This window comes from Castanea sativa, chromosome 1 (genome assembly GCF_040712315.1).
Source record: "Castanea sativa cultivar Marrone di Chiusa Pesio chromosome 1, ASM4071231v1".
NCBI lineage: Eukaryota > Viridiplantae > Streptophyta > Magnoliopsida > Fagales > Fagaceae > Castanea > Castanea sativa.
In genome coordinates this window covers 77961914-77981089 of record NC_134013.1, presented here as the reverse complement: position 1 = coordinate 77981089, position 19176 = coordinate 77961914, and the positions used below count along the sequence as shown (strand labels likewise).

Sequence of the window (19176 nt, the reverse complement as noted above, 5' to 3'; positions counted from 1 at the left end):
TACGTCAAAAACTGATTGGTATCTTGGTCTGATGACAAAGAGTGCTCATTAGGAGCGGACGCCATAGGTTGAAACTCTAAAAAAAAAAAAGTTTAGGAAATAAATCATTTTTTTTTTAGAGAGAAATTGGTCACTTCGAATTGACTAATTATTTACATCATTTAAATTGAGATATTTATACGTATGAGTGATGCTAGAGATATTACAAATTTTACTACATATAATTAAAAAATTGATGTGTCACGAATTATCAAAAAGAAAATATGAGATGCAATATCAAAAACTCCAATTATGATACCCTTTTAATTTTTGTGGTAAATGAATTATTGGGTACAAAAACCGAAGAGACTAAATCTAGGGGAGTCAATGTTTAACCCAACCCGCAAATATGACATGAGTTTTTGCAGCCCAAAGTGACACGATAAGGAACGAATCATAAGTGAGTCAACCCGCATGACCCGCAATAGACACGTTTAACACGCCAATTTATTTGTGTCAACCTAAAATGACCCATTTAACACAACCTATTTAACTCGTATAGCAAATAAATATTCATTTTATTTTAAAATTTTCAAATACCTTTTATATCCAACCTATATTTTAAACTTTTTAAAGAAAATTAAATAATTACAAAAACTTACAAGGGATATAATTGAAAATTGAAACTTTACAGACCGGACATCTCTAAACCCTACAAATCCTAAATCTCTAAACCTTTTTATATCATTGTAAATAAATTATTTATAGTTGGATGTTATATGTTTGTTGAACTATATTATTTTTAATGTGAGTTGAAGATTTGAAGTATATAAACTACTTTTGGGATGTAAAAAAAAAAAAAAAAAATTCTAGATAGATGTTATATTTAGTATTAAGCAACTTGAAATGGGTTCGGTCACATTCGTGTCAACCCAACACGACACATTTGTTAAGCGTGTTAAGTGGATTGGGTTAGGTCAACTCGCCTTATTAACAGGCCGGGTTAAGGTTGAAGGATCATTACACGATAATTAAATGGATCGGGTTCGGATTGAGTCATTTAGTCAAATACCTCTACCTCGACATGACATGAACTTGACACGCTAACCCAAATTGACATCTCTATCTAAATCCAATTAAATTCTAAATATTATACACACACACACACACACACACACACACACACACACACACACACACACACACACACACACACACACACACACTAGACTCATCATGCACGCTTTGCGCGTGCAATAATACTCTTTTTTTATTGCGCGTGCAATAATGCTCTTTTTTATTTATTTATTTTTTGGTTTAATGTTATAATGTTTAAAAGTGATATATAAATAACCGTTTGTACTCTTTTTTTAAAGAAAGAGGTAAGGTAACGTGCCAACGTGGGATACTGTTTAAAAATGAGATAGATATAGTGTCCTAAATTTTAGGCTGAATGAAGAAGATAAATGAAAAGGTTAAAATTTAGGAAATAGTAAATTACTCATTTTAACTAGTTTATGTTTTTTAATTTAAAATTATTTAGCTAAAATATAGGGGTATTTTAGAGAGTTTAAAAATTTGCGCATGCAATAGTGCTCTTTTTTTATTTATTTGTTTTTTGGTTTAATGTTATAATGTTTAAAAGTGATATATAAATAATTGTTTGTATATTTTTTTTTTATAAAGAAAGAGGTAAGGTAACGTGCCAATGCAGGATACTGTTTAAAAATGAGATGGAGATAGTGTCCTAAATTTTAGGCTAAATGGAGAAGATAAAGGAAAAAGCCTAAAATTTAGGAAATAGTAAATTGCTCAATTTAACTAGTTTGTGTTTTTTAATTTAAAATTATTTAGCTAAAATATAGGGGTATTTTAGAGAGTTTAAGAATTTGTGTGAGGGTAATTTAGTACGCAAAATGTTGAAATCCAAACAAAGAATCATGTTATTAATAGTATAGATATATATGAGAAACCATTACATACTTCAGAAATGTATGATTTAGAAAAGGTGTACGTTAATACTATGTATAATTTGAACTGTGTAATTGTTTTTAATTATACCTATGCATATGCACGGGGTTACATACTGGTGTTATTAAATTGTAAGGCTTTTGGCAATAGAGCTTTCTTTACCATACAATACTTATGAAGACTTTCGTATTTTTGAACTACTTTCTCCATCCTAAATTATTGGTCCTTTATTTCATTTTTGAATGTCCTAAAATGAAGTCTTCTTTCTAAAATTAATAAATAAAATTCTTTTCCTATCCTTTACTTTATTTAAAAAGTCAATGTCATTTTTTATATAGTTTAAATTAATGAAGGCAGTTTTAGAAATTTGTACATTTTTAATTCACAAATAATGCATTAAATGATGTTCCGTTAAAAGTTGGATTTTCTAAGCAAGACCAACATTTTGGGATTAAGAGAGTACAATTTTTTTTAAGGAAAGTATAAATATTGTTTTGGTTAGAATTAATTGAAAAGTAAACACTTTTATACTTGAAAATTATATCTAAAATGTGAGTTTGTGGATCGTATAGTATGTAAACCCCAATTTAATATAAAATTTTAAGCCAAAAAAATTTTATGTGTTTCATTAACCAAGAGTTATTACATCATATATGTGGATCTTTATCTTGTTAGAATCTTGGTTTTAAAAATCGTAATAGACAAAGAAACTAAAAGGGGACTAATTCCTAGTTCTTAGGTCTGACCAAGGTCAAAGCGATGGTCGAATTGATGATATCATAAATAATTTAATTAATAATTATTAAATTATTCAAAAACAACTATCCACTTATAATAACTAACAATATTTAATAAAAATGTTTAAAATTATTTGTAAGTGCATTTTTCCATCTTATTATATCAATATAATAGAAGCAATAACATGTTCTAAATGTTTAAACAAAGAAAAAAAAAATATTTTTAGGAGTATTTGAACCAAAAGAAAATATGAAACAATATAATGGCATAATTATGGAATAATTAAATAATATTAGATGATAGAAGAACCAAACATTTACTTTGTAGTTTGTACAGTGTGTTACTATTTTATTTATACAGTGTGTTGTAATTTGTAAGTAGAAAGCAAGTCGCACATATGAATAAATAACAAAGAAAAAAAAGCAAAAAACAAAGCTAAAAAAAAAAAAAAAAGGAAAGAAAAGGGAGCCACACACACACAATACTAGCTGCTGGGTGAGAATAGAGGAACATGGTTTTCAGATCCGGACCGTTCATTGAACCGTAAAGGAGAGAGGTTCAAGGTTTTTGAAGTCGAACCGAGGTTGAATCGGGGTTGAACTGTGATAATGTCATAATTAATTTAATAATTATTTTAAATATAAATAAATATATTAATTTGGTACAAAAAAAAAAAACTAAAATAGTCAAATTAAAACTATAAATCTATATTTTAGTTAATATCTAATAATTTATTAATGTCAAGCCCATTTACATAATATTAATAACCAGACTTAATTATGATGTTATTAAGCCCAAACCTTTGAACCTCAATGTCAAGCCCATTTACATAAGTCTTGAGCCTTGAGCCCCACTTTCTAGTCAAGCCCATTTACATATTATTAATGTCAAGCCTAACTCTTCACAGTTCCCATGGACCAAAGAGCTAAAAACTCATTTCAGAAACTTAAAATTAGGGCTGTCCAGTGAGCCAGAGACCTGATCAAACCGATCGAATCCGACCGAACCGAAGTCCAGTGGGTGGATTCAAATGGCCTGATCGGTCGGATACGAGCCTACTTTCTTTGAAAACCGAAATTTCAATTCGAATGACGAGTTGAAGAATCAGACACCCGCATAAACTGACCCGATTGAAGTGCATTTGAAATGTGTTATAAATTTCTCTCCCCCCATATGTCTTCCTCTCATTGGTAGAAAATCTACCACCTTATCTTCTAAAAATTATATTTTTTTTCAGCCCTTACTGGCTTTAAGGCAAAGTGATAAGGTTTAAAAATTTTTCCAGCACATGTCTTTCTCTCATTGGTAGAAAATCTACCACCTATCTTCAAATATTATTATTTTTTTCATCTCATTAGTTTCTAGGCAGGTTGTATGCAGCTGGCTTGCAAGTTGTATGAGACTTGCACGCAAAATAAAAACATCAACTCAAACTAAAAATAAAAAATCCAGATCTCTCTCTTCCTCTCTTTACTTTCCACTTTTCACTTCTCATTTTTCAAGCTCTCTCTGTCTCTACCATTATTGGCTTACTGACGGAGTACCAACACCTTATGGCAACACAATGAAGCTCGTGAGAAGAGATTAGTGGTGGTCTTCCTTATAGTTGATTGCTGGCATGGCTTTGGCAGTTTCGTTTTTCATTTTGCTGGCATGGGGATTTTTTTAGGTGGGCTGTGTTATTTTTGAAAATGGGCCTCTCCTTGTAAACTTTTTCTTTGTAAACTCTTTTTCTCTTTTAATAATATTCCTATCTTTTATCTTAAAAAAAAATTATAGTTATTGATTTGATTTGTTTAGTCATAGATTTGAATTATCACTTAGCAAACTCAAAACATTAACTTAAAAACTTAAAACCCAAACTTAAAATAAATCATTTGTTTGATATATTTTATTGATAATTTGTTTGATTTATTTTGTTACTTAATCTGTAGTTCAGACCTGCCAAATCGACGGTGCCAACCCGCCTAATCGACGACCTGAAACGTTGGGTTTGACTCGTATGTTCGGTCGAATACGGGTCTAATTCTTAGTCACCCGACTCCATCAGGTCGAGTATGGGTCAGCTCCAAACCTGATCTGACTCGACCCGTGGATAGCCCTACTTAAAATTGATAGTTGAACACTGCACCAAAAATATTAAAGGTAAGGGACTTACTTATAATCCCAAGACACACGTGCCTAGTTGTCCATCACAAACCTAAAAGCTAAAATGCAACCCAAAGAAAGGAAGCACATGAAACTAAAGGGGTAGAGAGAGAAGAAGTCAGAAACATAAAAGCAACCTAGAGAAAGAAAAGCAAGTGAAACAAAGGGGCAAAGAAGAAGTAAAAAATGGCTTTAAGAAGCTGAAAGAAATAAAAGGAAAAAAAATGAGAATCGATCTATAAAGGCAAAGCGTTGCCATGATCCACACTGGTAATGTGGATGCTTCTTTTTTTTTTTTTTTTTTTTTTTTTCACGGTTGATATCTGTTTTTTGGCCGGTATATATCATAGCACTATGCGGTTTAAGGCTATAAATTTGTTTTAAATCGGAACCGTATGAACTGCAAAAACTGGCTATGGTTCTTAGAACCGTATGGTCTAACCGCGGTTCAAGCGGTTTCATGCTTTTTTGGCACAAATTGGTTCTTATGGTTTAAAGAACTATAACAGTGAGCGGTTCACGGTTAACCCAGTTGAAATATACGGTCCATTTCGGGTTTAAAAATCATGCTGAGGAGGATATTTGGTGAGTATACTTGGTACCACTTCAAATCCAAGTTTTGGAATTCTTGTTAGTGAAATCATTTGGTCGTTCAGATTCAAGGTTCATCTTCTCTTATTCTTTGCGTTCTCCTCAACCACTTCAGTCATTCAAATCATCGACCAAAGATCTCAAATCTAAAGCATCTTCTAGACAAAGCCGAACGCTCCAAATTAACATTTTCTTAATTATTCCAGTATATTTAAAAATCCAAACATATGATTTGAGACATGATGCTCTTATTCTTGCTAGTAAAACACTGGGAGAAATAAATAAAAATAATAATTAAGAATTTGGGGACATTTGTTAGAAATAAGTCATGAAATAGATGACTCTAGTGGTGAGCACATAAAACAAGGCACCAACTGTAGAGATGAAGCAGAGTTGGTTGGTGATCCAATGGGCGATTCAACTTTTGGCCTAGTTCACAGTGGTTACTAATGGTGCAGATGGTGTAGTAAGTACCGGTGGATGGAAGAGTGTAAAGAACTGCGGAACCAGGATGGACTACAATAGTTATCGATATTACCTTTGCGCAGGCTTTATATTCAGCCTCTGATACTATGACCACATTCTGTGTCCCGTTTGTCGCATTGTATGCTGGTCATTGGAGGGAAAAATATTGTTCATCAAATAAGAAATCGAGAGTCCTATACCTTATATGTCTCATTGAATATGAAAAATTAAAAGCCAACATATTTGATAAGTTTTAATATATAGTTTAAACTCTCATTTATGCCAGAGCATTTTAATTAATGTTGTAATAATGTTGAAAAAAAAAAGATAATGAGTCAAGGATGGAACTAGGATTTAGAGTGAGGGAGGCCAAAATATGGAAAAACAAAATCATGAAAATGAACTCTTTAATAGATTACAATACACTAATCTATTAACAGTGACTTCGGCATTCTTTTAGTTTTCATAATTTATCTATGATTACTTTCTAAATATCACAATCTAAAAAAAAAAAAAAAAGTCCATAAAGAGATTATCTTCCATTTTCATTTTATAAAACCAAAGCCAATTTTATATAGCTAGATGTTGATTGGGCTACTTTAAGAGAGGATTAGTCCCCTTTTTTCGTTGTTGTTGAGAAAAGTCTAAATTATTATTGCATTGTTAACTATAAAGTATTGTTACAAAGTGTTAAAAATGAAGGCATCTGCAAGTTTTGCACTGGTTTAGCTGCTGCAAGTTTTGTATAGTATGACATGTAGCTTAATTTGTCCAAGTTATTATCTTATGTAAAACCATAGGTTGCTAGGTCTCTATATTTAAGTAGTTAGAGTATCTCATCTTGTGATTGGTTGTTTCAATAGTTTGCTAGATTGTTAATTTCAGGTGGTGTAAGTTCACTTGTTAGTTTTTTTTTTTTTTTACACTGTTTTGTATATATAAAAACTGAGTTGTAATGTTTATCAATTCAATGAAACTTCACAATTCAGTTCTCTCTGTTGAGTTAAAATGAATTGACTCCTTGTAAATTAATTAATTACCCAAGTTAATTAATTAAATCAAATTACATGCAATAGTGTGGTAGCACAAACAAATTACCAATTATATTATATGCTGTGAAAATTAAATTTGACACAGGTGATTTGTTTACGAATGGAAAAACCACTGAGGCAAAACTCCATCGGGTGAATTTAAAGACACCACTCCCAAGAATTTACTATTATAAATCACAAGCAGTTACAAGTATAAGGTATCTTACCAAATTCTTTGGCCTATCTCGAAATACCAACTTACAGTTGAACCCTTACCCCAATACTCAATTGGACTTGTATTGTAACAGAAATCTTTCTGTTTAATGCACGACTCCCAGTATGCGACTAACCAATGATGCACGGATCTCAATACGTGACTAGCTCCACAAACTTGAAGAGGTTGTTGGCTGCAAAGTTCTTCAGTTCATCAACAATGAAGATCAGGAAGCTCCTTGGTCACAAAACCCTTGGCGTAAAGACGTAGTAGCTTCTTCAGAGAGAATAATGAACTTAGACACTTTTTGCATTCATTCTCTTGTGCGATGGCCTTTAAAATGAGTCTTATATATATCTAGGGTTGTGAAAAAAGATACCTTATACAAATATTTCAGCATGGACCGAAAATCAGATTTGGAAATTCTGATTTCGTAAGTCTCGATAGAACAGCTTGTGTTGAGCTTCTGTCGAGCTTCAACATTAAATCTCAATAGAAATGATTCTGTTTAGATTTCTATCGAACTTTAACGAATAGCCATGGTTGAGAAATCTGAACCGGACCGTACGGTCTGACCGTATTACCTAGAAACCATTCATCAATACAAGTTTTTAACTCTCAAGAACCGGCCTATACAAGAAAAGCAGTGAACCTTTCAAATCGCGGTCGAACCTCGCAGGTTTGAGAACTGTTGACGGGTCTTGCGGTTCAGATCTGGATTTTATTTTTGGTACTTACCACCATTGTTGATGCTTCAAACCACCATGAGATGCTGTTAGACCTTTAGATCACATCGCCTCTCTTCTTCTTTTCTGTCTCACTCACGCTTTCTCTCTAATTTTTTTGCATTTTTTGCCGTTTCAATTTCTGTGTCTAGACTGAGGACTCTGGAGTTGCTTTGCAGACGATGGAGACGTTGAAGAAATGGTGAAGAAATGCTTGGCTGTCATCTACTCACTGACCAACCACTTTATTTTTGGGCTTTATTTTGTATTTAGGCTATTATTTAATGAGTAGACTTCTAGCTTCTTCTTTTTAAGTCCTTTATCTTTTTTGTTTTCCACTTCTAAATTTCATTGGACAGTTGACCATTCTAATGGGCTTGAGCATCAAGGCATGGGCTCGGTTTAATTTGTGCCTAAGGCATGGGCTTAGACGTAGGCTTCATAAAAGAAAAATTATTTTTATAAAATTATGTTTTTGGTACTTAAATATTTTCTTGTTTTAGTCAAATTTTCTATTATTTTTAATTTAATATATTTATTTATTTATTAAATAATTATTAAATTAATTATGACATCATCACGGTTCAACCTCGGTTCGACCTTAAAAACCTTAAACCTCTCTCTTTTTCGGTTCATTGAACGGTCCGGGTTTGAAAACTTTGTGAACAGCTCTTTTTTATTTGTTTCTTGGTCAGATCTTCATGACTTTAACATTAGACTTAAACAACATGTTTCTTGAAATCTTAAACCCATCCTAAATCTACCCAATTACAAGTAAAGTGCATTTTGTCAAAAGATTAGCCAATTACATAAAATATGTCCTTAACACTCTCTCATCCCGATCCAAAGTTTAACACAAAGAGAGTGGATTACAATCAATACAAACACAACAACTAAAGTTTTAAACATCTTCAAGTCACAACAGCTAAGCAAAGCAAAGCAAGTATTAAATCTTCTTTGAAGTCACGTACACCGCTGTATCATGAAGAATCTAAGCTGGACATTAACTTAAATCATTAGAATTTAGCTCCGTCCCTGAATTTTGTGAAATTTATATGGTAGAGTTATTATTTTGATTTATCAATAAAAACCTATAAAATTGAATATTCTTATATATGATACATGATCATGTTTTTCGATTAAAACCAAATCTATTTTTCTTAATTCTTATTGTGAAAAACTGAGAAGGAAGAACCTATAAGACAAAAAGTTTTCAGGATTGCTTACTCAATGTGTCGCCAACGAAGAATTTTTTTGAGCTAGCCCAACTGGTGTAATAGGAGGTATTTGGGGGAACAGTCCAGCCCAAGCTGTCTCCGACTTGATATTCAACTGCAGCCGCAACTTGAGTGGTTGCACCATTTAGTAAAGCCACCGCAACAATCAAGCACCCGATCAAACCCTTGCGGCTAGCCATTATTGTGAGATTAATGCTTTTGGATATGGCTATATGGAAGAGGAAGACATTTGATGGATATATATATATATATATATATATATATATATATATATATATATATATATATATAATTTCAATGTAAAGAAAAAAACTTGATTTTCGGTACTTAACTCGGGTAAGGGTTGGACAATTCCCTTTGACAGCTCCGTTAATCTACGTGTTGAGCCCTCGAGCTTGGACTCGGGTAGGGGTATTCAAAAGGCTTATTGAGATAATTTGAGAAATCTTTGAAAAAGTAAAATGAATTAAGAATTAGATATAGGAAAATAGTCAAACACGAAGCATATCAAAATATTGCATTCCTTTATTGAACACGACATGTAAGTCGTAAGTAATGGTAATAAAATAAACAGAAGTACAGATTCAACAGCCTAACAGTTGCGACCTTGTTGGAAAAGGCAATTGGTACTGGGTGGTAGTGTGGCAAGCTTCTGAGTTCTCTGAGGCAGTCCAGCACCAATGGCCCAATGACTGGCTGGGAAACTGCGCTGGATGATTACTGTCTTATGTCAAGAGAGGTGCTACGTCTATAACATTTTTATAATATTTTTACAATAAATCATAGGTAGTTAGTAGTTATTGGTTCAAATTTAAATCCAACACTAAGATTATTTTTTTGTCCCATTAATAACAATTGATAACAACCTGCTATTTAGGATTTGTTATAAAAATGCTGTGGACATATCATCTTTCTTATGTTAATGTTATATCCTGCAACTTATCGATTCATATTCATGAAGTTTGAAGTTTAAATAATTATCCAATTGCATATTAGGATATTATTTTAGATTCTCTTCAGCGATGTTTTATTCTCAAATTGAATTTAAATTAGTGTTTGTTCCTAATTTTTTTAGGATTAGATTGTGATGAGGTTAGTTCATCTTTGGTCATCTATGTACATTAAAGGCATTATTGAGAATGAAGTAGAAAATTAATAAAATAAATGTCTATTTCCTCTTTCAAGTTTAGGAGATTGGTCATTTCGAATTGACTAATTATTTACATCATTTAGATTAAGATATTTATCAGTATGAGTGATTCTAGGAATACTACAAATTTTATTACATAGAATTTAAAAAAAATTGATGGGTCACTATTTATCAAAAAGAAATATAAATATTCATTTTTTAGCTGGTTGAAATTGATGCATTCATTGCCATACTAGTTTATAAGTTTTAGATAATAAAATTTTGTAATATCTTTAGCATTTTTCTTATATTTATATAGCATTTATCGTATAAGTGCTAAATTAGTATTTGTTAGATTTTAGTTCGTGTTGGCATATTTTGTGCCAAATTTGAATGTATTTCAATTTCAAATACTTTGTTATTTTGTGTTTGTGGGTTCCCTTTGTAATTGGGTTGGGTGGTAGTCAATACATATTGCGGATGAAGACTGGAGTTCACAATTGCAAAATTGGCATGTGGTCACTACAAAAACGCGTTTTTTAGCTGCATTTTACAAAAACGCAGCTACAGGGTGTAATTTGAACCGTGTTTGTGAAAAATGCAGCTACAGGGGATAATTTGAACCACGTTTGTGAAAACGTAGCTCCACCCTTGGACGTATAGCCGCATTTACTAAATGCGGCTATAGACCAGCTCTGAAGCCGCGTTTTGTGATGTTGAGGCTGCGTTTAGCTAGGTAGGACTTAAGCCGCGTTTTTAAAAATGCGGCTCCAGGGATTTTTTTTTTTTTGAATATGTCTGGAGCTGCGTTTAGTAAATGCAGCTTAACAGATGCTTAGAGCTGCGTTTAATCAAATGCAGCTTAAACATGTCTGGAGCTGCGTTTGATTAAATGCGGCTTATACATGTCTGGAGCTGCGTTTGATTAAACGCAGCTTAAACATTTAGTATAAATAAATAAAAAATCCCTCTACTTCACACCATTGAAAAAAAATCCTAAATTACAAAAAAACTCTCAGATTGCTCTCAACTCTCAAGCTACCTCTCGATCCAACACACTCCCATCCTTCCCTCACTTCCACCCTCTCCGAATCCCCTTCCTCCTCCGCTCTTCTCTCCTCTCCATTCCCTTCTCATCGATAAATTCTCTTCCAATTTCTGCAACGAAAACGAACACCAAATCTTCATCTACTCCTGCTTCAATCTTAACAGTAGCTAAATGAAAAATCAAGAACTTCGGGTCGTGTTCTAACAAAAAGTCTGACTCTTTCAAGGTCAGAATCTGGAACTGGCAACACACACACACACGCACACTTTGCACTGTCTCTATATGTGTTGGTTTCAATGGGTTTGATTCACTGATTTTGATATGGGTTTGCAGGCATTTGTCGATAGAGAAGAATCGGCACTGCCTTGGGTCTCTCCCTCTCTCTCTCTCTCACTCTCAATCTCACTCAAGCCACTCTCACAAGGCCGGCTAACAGTAAGTTTTTTAAATTGTTTGTTTTGATTTTTGTTTTAGGGTTTCCATTTTTGGTTTATGGTTTCAATTTTTGGTTTAGGGTTTTGATTTTCGATTCTAGGTTTTGATTTTCGGTTTAAATGGACTTTTTTGTATTTTTTTTCTTCATGGGATTTTTGATATTTTGTTGTTTTCAATTTTTTTTTTTAATTTTTTCAAAAAATTTAATCTCCTAGATCTTGAACTTCTATTGTATCTTGCTTGTAATATTTTCAAATTGGTTCAGATTTTGTGAGATTATGCCATATTAAATTTTATTGTTGATTTGTGCCAGGGACGTAGCTATGCTTGGACTGCCAGGGACGTAGCTATGCTTGGACCAGGGGGGGCAATGGCCCCCCTTGGTCCAATAATAAAAAGCAAAATATAAAATATATATTTATTCTCCATTTTTGTTCCATGCTTTCACAAAAAGTATACTTTCTTTATTCAATTTTTCATGAAATTTTGATTCTTTTTGTGAGTTTCTGTTTGAGTTCTAAATGATTTATGAAGTTTATCTTAAAGCATTAGCATAGGATAAGTGCAGCTTAAATGTTTGATGAAGTTCTCCAAAGAAACTTGAGATAAAAACACACACACATATATTCTTTGGGTAAAAAAAACATGGTTGTCTTTGGGTTAATCTAGAGCTACAATATGAAGGTTTAGGGTATAACACATTTTTTAAGCATTTGGGTTTGAGTGTATATCGCCCCTCTCACTCAAAAGCCTAGCTCCGTCCCTGATTTGTGCATTGTGAGATTATATTCTTTTTAGGATTTTTTTACCTATACAAACTAAATGCCTTAAAATGTTTTACAAAGCATTTTTAGGAATGTAATAAAATACCCAAAAAAAAATTGTTTTCTGAAAATGTTTTCAGCTAAAAATATTTTATAGTTGACAAATATTTTTCATTGAAACAAATGCACCCCTAATCTCCATATTTGTTACTGCAATTTTCTCTTTATCGTTATCCTTGGACATAGGCTTTAAAGCCAAGCAGCGTAAACCCGTAGTGCTATTTTCTTGTTTGTGATTGTGTCTATTTCTCTTTATATTTTCTTAATTCCTATTATTTTCATTTTTATTTTTTTAGATCTTTCTTTTAAGTACATAATAGTTTTCACAGTTAATCTTGTGTGAAAGTATTTTCAAAAGCCTTTTCGTGCAACGCCACCCTCTACGAGTACCTTAACTCCATTACTTGTTTTTCTTCAAATTAGGAATAGGCTACATTTTCCTAGCTGTGTGTCACAAATAACCCATTTGCTTAATTTGAGCTTCTAACTTCAATTAATTATGCCAAGGTCCTCAAAATCCGATATCAAAAACCAAATAAAAGATATACATATAATAATTTGGGCAATGTCTATTACACACTGGCTGTAAGTTGTAATGAGAGTCTAGTTGAGCTTTATAGGCATGGTCTTAATTTGGAAAATCCTTTTATTTATTTATTTATTTTTTATTTTTTTTTAATCTCATTAATCATAGAATCCCCCACAATATATATTGCATTCTGAAAAATACCTGTAGGCAGACCATCTGGCCCAGGGGCGTTGAAAGGCTTGAGAGACCATAGAGCTTGTTTGATTTCTTCCGAGGAAACCTCTCTGCCAATGAGGTTGGACTCCTCAAGGGATAGACGATTAGGCCAATTAATAGGATCCCACACACTTCTTGGAATGGAGATCATACTTGAAGAAAAGAGGTTTATATAGCCTTGTCTTACAAAAGCTGCAATCTCACTTTCAACCAAAATATGATTCCCCACTTTATCCTCAATAGAGAAGATTTTATTATGCTTGCGTCTATTGAAAGTAGAGGCATGAAAGAAGGCGGTGTTTCTTTCCTCCTATCTTCCAATTTAATCTGGACTTAGATATCCATAAGTCTTCCTCTAACTGGAGGATGGAGTGATATTCCAATCTAAGCTTTCTGTCTAGGTCAATCAGATAGTCATTGGGACCATTGGCTAAAGCTCTCTGAATACCATTGAGCCTGGCTTCCAAACATCTCTTATTATGGAAAACACTACCAAATACAGCCTTATTCCAGATCTGAACCCTTCTACAAAAATTATCTATTGGAATCAAGCAAAGGTCCATTACCAGCCCACGCATCCTAAACAACTTGAGGATAGAAGGGGTGGGAGAACCACATAGATTGAACTTGGATGATAAGCAAATCACATTGTGCATACACTGTTGACTATTGATTAGGGCATTGCTTTTTGCATATACAGTGTAGAGTAATGGTAGTGGAATCCTCTCATTTATTGCTAGTGGACCTGAAGCAACTACTTTAATAGTCAAAAGCTACCAAGGAGGTGCCCTCCAAAATTATTACTACTCTCTCAGCTTTATCTTTATTTGAAAGGGATTTGCTATGTTATGACTATTTCATTGTGGTTTTGTGTGAATGTGGCATAACAAAATGAATGCCGTAGTGTTTATTGTATGAATTTTGTTCATCATGTAGGCGAAAGCTAAAGGGGCGGCAGTCGAGCTAGCAGATGTGTATCAACAAGTATACCGCACCAAAGATGGGGTTGTTGTTAGTATCCATGCGCAAGAGAACATGGTAAGCACAACTTGATCGAATCGAATTTTAGTGTATGTTGTGTTTGTATTGTTTATGGTGTGTAATATGTTGTTTGGTTCTTGTGGGAAAACATGATAGGATGGTAGCACTTTTGAATGAACAGGGCATGCGACTACAAGGAGAGATTGGTAGGAATCCTCTGGTCCAAAGACGATGCGTATGCTTGGGTGATGGGTTGTCCAGAGCGCCCAGGACGTGTACGTGGGGTAGGTTTTGGAATCACCCCATCAGGAAGAAGTGCCACAAACCTTTCACAGTTTACCTCGAGTCCATCGTTGTCAAGCAGAAAGACCCAAAGGATTTCAGAGTTGGAGACGAGTCATGAAAAGCTTAGGGAGCAACTAGCTCAATCTGAGGCAAGGCATAGGGAGGAACTAGTGAAGCATAGGGAGGAACTAGCTTAATCTGAGGTGAGGCATAGGGTGGAACTAGCTCAATCTGAGGCAAGGCACCAACAACAAATGGCCGAAGTGATGACATCGATGAGAGACATGTTCAACCAACTTAGCCCACTTAAGCGTGATTCAAATCCTTCTCAGGTAGCAAACAAATGTTATTTAGCGAAACACTATTTTTTACAATGCATTGTTATGTGATATTAATACGATGCCTTTAATATATTTTAGGGTGACAATGCTTGATGGGAATGAAACTGTGAATCCTGAGGTAAAACAAAATTTCTCTAAAAACAGTAGCCTACATATATTTACATACCATGCTATGATGGATAAACAATGAACCTCAGTAGTCAGTACAGTAGGAAAGAAAACTTTCTGCTGGTGAATATGTTATAAAATCTTATAAGTTGATTCAAGACGCATTTCAAAGGTCTATGATATGGTGACTACTCTAGAGTATCGCATTCTTATTTGGCACCAGAAACACGAAGAACACACTTTCTTGGCATATGCACATCTCCATGAGTAGACACATGCAAAATATGTAATGTAAAGGGAAAAAACAATAGCTCTCATTATCAATCTCAATAATGTATTGCTGAACTTGGTTGAATTAGAAGTTTTGACTAGATTTTTTTCTTCTCTCTAAGTTTTAACTCTAATAAATTGACTTAGTATGTTACTACACTACTCTTGTAAAATTATTAACGAATAGTTGAACTACAGCTAGTCTTCCTCTCATGTTACTAAGTTGATGAAAACAACATAACTAATATGGGGCAGAGATTGATCCTTGCTTATATTTTCGTTGTATTTTTTTTTAAATCCAAATGAGCTCTCCCTATTTCTAATTATCTTGGTACGTAGTCTTGCACCTATCATATATAATCTTTTTATTTTTTCCCTTTCATTTTGGCATTTGAAAAGCCAAATCACTCCATAAATGTCAAATTATGTCTCTTTCACGCATAACATTATTCTGCCAAATTGCTCCATGATCATGCCTTTTGATACAAATGTCCCTATAAGCATTGCCGAATTACAATTTTGAATTTATGTTTAGAGTATTATGTATTGCAAGCAAAAATTTGGCAAGTTTAACTTGACAAAGAATAATTTGTGCAGTTTTACCATGAAGTGGACAAGAAAGCGTTTCCGTTCACTGAAAGATGCTAAGAAGTATGTCAAAATGGAAGCAAATGAAACTGAGGAAACTCCTGAGGCCTCACAACATGGTGGACATTCTAAGCATGTTGTAAAGTTTTTTGTGAATAGACATGAACAAACGTTTGTATATATATTTTTGTTAACACAAGGTTAGTGATGTTGCTGCTTGCTGGCTGTGGCTGTTTGAGGGCAGTTTAGAATGTAAAAAATGTACTCTTGTATATTTTTTGTGATGTACAAAATATATGTACTCTTATATATCTTTTGGCAATTTTGTGTAGGGAACTTGTTTATGGAACTTGTGATGTTGGGAACTTGGGATGTAAAAAATTTCTAAGTTGTGATAGCAGGGAAAAAAAAGGAAAAAAAAAGGGGAAAAAAAAACCTATAGTCGCGTTTTAAAAACTCGGCTACAGTTTCTACGAAAGTAGGAGGCTTTGGCCAGTAAACGTAGCTAAAAGAGGGTCTATAGCTACGTTTTTTATAAACGTAGCTCAAAGCAAGTCTATAGCCTCATTTTTTATTAAACGTAGCTATAGTACGCAGCCTATAACCACAGTTATAAACATAGCTCAAAGTGGGTTTGTAGCCGTGTTTTTAAAAAATGTAGCCATAGGTCTTAGCCTATAGCCGTGGTTAAAAAATGCTGCTATAGGTCTAACCTTTAGCCGCGGTTATAAAAACGCAGCTATAGACCCACAGGGGGATGTTGCTGCGTAGTATAGGCCTGGTTTATAAACGCAGCTATAGGAAACACAGATATATCATATAGCTGCATTTTTGAAACGCGGCTATAGAGCCCCTTTTTTGTAGTGGGTAATCATTTAAAAAGCAGTTGAAATTCAAACTCGCGGGAAATTTGCACCCACGGGTTGAGAAAATGCAATTACATGCCTCTTTGCTGTACTAGCTCAGTCACATCATATATATACCCTATTTCCCATGAATTAAACCCTCAAAATTTGATCTGAGAGTTGAGAAAACCTTACCCATATTTGTGAGAGCCAAACACTATCAATTCTCTCCACTCTTCCCTTTTACCATAGCCAAATCCTTCAGATGTGATCATTCTAATCATAATCATCACTACTCTTGAGTGTTGTGAGTGAATTGGTGCTATGTGAATCATTGAAGCACTTCCATTTCAGCCATGGTGGCTTGAAGATGCAACCAATGTTTGGTTGTGGATCTGGAGACTATGGTAGAGAAAGGACTCAGCGAAATTGGTTATTAGTAGGGGCTTGGAGGACTAGAGTGCAACACTACTTGGAGGATTGTGTGTCAAATTGTATTGCAACTATTTATACTTGGTGGATCATTTCAGTGCTAGTTGTGGAAAGGTTTTTTTGCCCAATTCTCAGGTTTTCCTCTTCGATAACACATTCAATGTTGTCTTTGGTTTGGTTCTTTAATTTTTGGTGGATTGCTCATTTGATATGATTTATTTGCTTATCCATGCTATGTTTATAATCCATGCTTAGTTCAATTGGCTAATCACTTATAATTTGGATTAATTGTTAGTTTATATTAAAAGTGATTTAGCCGTAAAATTGTATTTTTGGGGTCTAAATCACTATGTAGTTTAATTAGGTAATCTCTCAATATTGTACTATCTTATGTGGCACGAGGAAAGAGATAGAAGGGGCAAGGCATTGAATGATGGTTACCACAATATAACCTTAATGATGTGGGAATGAAATTTTTGGAGATGGGCAAGACTCACAAAGATCAATGAGAAAAGGAAAATAAAAGTAATTGATACGAATAATATTATTGTATTGAGCCACTTCATAAAAGTTTTGTGATGACTTGTCATGTAGTCATTGGATTGAAACAACCTAATGGAAAGCTCGACCTACATTCTTTGATCTTTTCTAGTTAGGACCCAAGGAACGACCTAGACACATAATGATAGACGAGAGACAAAACCCAAAAATGTGGGCTATGATCTAGAGACCATTATCCCAATTATGGGGGATCAACAGTTATATGCCAAAAATATTAACAATAACGGGGACAACTATGCTACTCATTATAGGCCCATTATGAACATGATAATAAGGTGGCTAAATTCATGAATTATTTTTTAGTAGAGATCTATATATGATAGAGCCCGTGCTTGAAATAGGCATGAGAGAATATCCTTTACATTTACAAAAACCTAAGAGCAACCACATTAGTAAGTGTATAATTTTAGTCTATTTTGCGCACAAAAAAAAAAAAAGCACTTTTTCTATTTTACACATCCACTTTTATAAAACATCCACATCAGTCTATCTATTCTAAACATTTATTCAGTAAAATATTCATTTTTTTACACTATCATCTCTCTCACAAACCCAACACTACCCATCCAGCCACCATCGTCAACCCACCTAGCCACCTAGCCACCATCATCAATCCACTCAACCACCATCATCAAGCAACTAGCCTCCATTATCAACCCACTAAAATACCCATTCAACCCAGCCACCACCAATGAAATCCAAATACCCATTCAACCTAGCTACTATCAACAAAATCCAAATATTCATCCAACCTAGCCCTTATGCAACAAGATCGACTCCTCCCACTGTTTGGCCATGGAAGCTCTGATGTGTCAAAGCCCACAATGGTGCGCTAACATCGCACGAAGCTCTAATCAACGCCTTCAACATTGCACCCCAGGTGCGTCAAAGCCCACGATGAATAACCCTACTGATTTGTGAGTTCAGCCATGGAACAGGAAGCTTATGAGATGAGAGAAAGAGAGAGCTGAGAGGGTTGTGTGGAGAGAGGGAAAAAATGAGAAAAAGAGAGAGTGAGGTGAGAGTTAGAGGACCGGTGAGAAGGAGAGAGAAAAAAAAAATGTTAAATGCAAAGCTACAGTAACTGTGCATGTATGCACGGTTACTGTAGCACTTTTGTATATTTGCACACTTTTACAAGCTCTGATTGATGCCTTCAAGATCGCACCCCAGGTGCGTCAAAGCCCACGATGAACAACCCTGTTGATCTGTGAGTCCGGCCATGGAAGAGGAAGCTTATGAGATGAGAGAATGGGAGAGCTGAGAGGGTTGATACGAAGAGAGAAAAAAAATGGGAAAAAGAGAGAGTGAGTTGAGAGTTAGAGGACCGGTGAGAAGGAGAGAGAAAAAAATAAATAAATGCAAAGCTACAATAATTGTGCATATATATGCACGGTTACTGTAGCAGTTTTGTATATTTTCACACTTTTACAAGGATTGATGTGGGTGTTTTTTGTTTAAAATGTGTAAAATTAAACACTTTT

General features: G+C 34.1%; 1 pseudogene; it reads right to left on the bottom strand.

Moving 5' to 3' along the window:
- Positions 1-5742: 5742 nt before the first annotated feature.
- On the bottom strand, positions 5743-9324 carry LOC142621571 (mavicyanin-like; annotated as a pseudogene).
- Positions 9325-19176: the final 9852 nt, after the last annotated feature.